The 1193-nt window shown below is 42.4% G+C and overlaps 1 protein-coding gene across 1 annotated transcript in view; it reads right to left on the bottom strand.

Moving 5' to 3' along the window:
- Psmb2 (proteasome subunit beta 2) overlaps positions 1-1193 on the bottom strand; it is a 50633-nt gene that overhangs the window by 33592 nt on the left and 15848 nt on the right. The gene's annotated exons all lie outside the window — the stretch shown is intronic.

A 1193-nucleotide genomic window follows, 5' to 3' on the forward strand; every position in this document is an offset into this window, starting at 1 on the left:
AAAAAAAAAAAATTGCTTTCTGAAAAAGAAGCTGCAATGTCAAAAAAAGGTACAACCCAGAGTAACATCATCAGATGTACATCTAACAACACACTTTGGAACTTAACCTTCCAATAAAATGAGACCAATGCCAAAAGAGACAAGAATAACGCACAATCTGGCAGAATCAAATGGAAAGTATCAATTTAGAAAGACACGACAGCACTGTGGTTAGATTATCACCTATAACATTTCAAATACTAGTGCTGGATGGACTGAGTTTTAAGACAAAACCCCCAAAATACATACTGAGTAGCTACTATGTTTCAGAGTCTATGGTATTTTTACATCTTCATTCTTTTTTTTTCTTTAATTTTATGTGTGTGTGTGTGTGTGTGTGTGTGTGGGGCCAGCTCAGCCAACCAGGGGGCGGGGCTGGCTGGCATGTGGTGCTGGGGGATTGAACCGAGGTCCCTGTGCTTTGCTAAGCTTGTTCTAAGTATGTGCTTTAGACCACTGAGCCATCTCACCAGCCCCTACACCTTCATTCTTATAAGTCCATTAGTGCATTTTATTTTATTTTTTGGAACCGGGGATTGAACTCAGGCCCTTGTGCTTGCCAGGCAAGTGCTTATTCTACTGAGCCATCTCCCCGGCCCCTTATTAGTACATTTTAAACTATAATCAACAATAAGAATACTTTCCTAGGGCCAGAGTGATAACTCAGTGACATAAGCACCTGCCTGACAAGTGCAAAGTCCTGAGTTTGATCCCTACTACAGGAAAAAGAAAACAATAATATTTTCCTATTTTCTATGAATCCCTCTGATAGTCATGTTAAGTGTAGAAAAGTCTGATGTCTGGGCCGGCCAAATAGCTCAGCAGATTAAAGTGCCTGCAAGCAGGAGCAGGGGCCGGGGGGTTCGATCCCAGGGCCTGCCATGCCAGCCCTGCCCTCTGAGGCACACTGAGATGGCCACTGAGACTGGGCATGGTGGTGCGCACCTGTAATCCCAGCACTTGGGAGGCTGTAAACAGGTGGATCACTCCAAGTCTGATCTAGTAGTAAGACCCTGAATCTCCTGTAGACCCTTCCCTAAAAATACCAAAAAAAAAGAAAAAACAAAAGTCTGATGTCTGAGTATCTGTATATGGACTACTTCTTTCTCTTGTTTTAGCTCAGCTCTTTAACTGTACCATGTATTAATTTTTTT

This window comes from Octodon degus, unplaced genomic scaffold (genome assembly GCF_000260255.1).
Source record: "Octodon degus isolate 3935 unplaced genomic scaffold, OctDeg1.0 scaffold00130, whole genome shotgun sequence".
NCBI classification, from domain to species: domain Eukaryota; kingdom Metazoa; phylum Chordata; class Mammalia; order Rodentia; family Octodontidae; genus Octodon; species Octodon degus.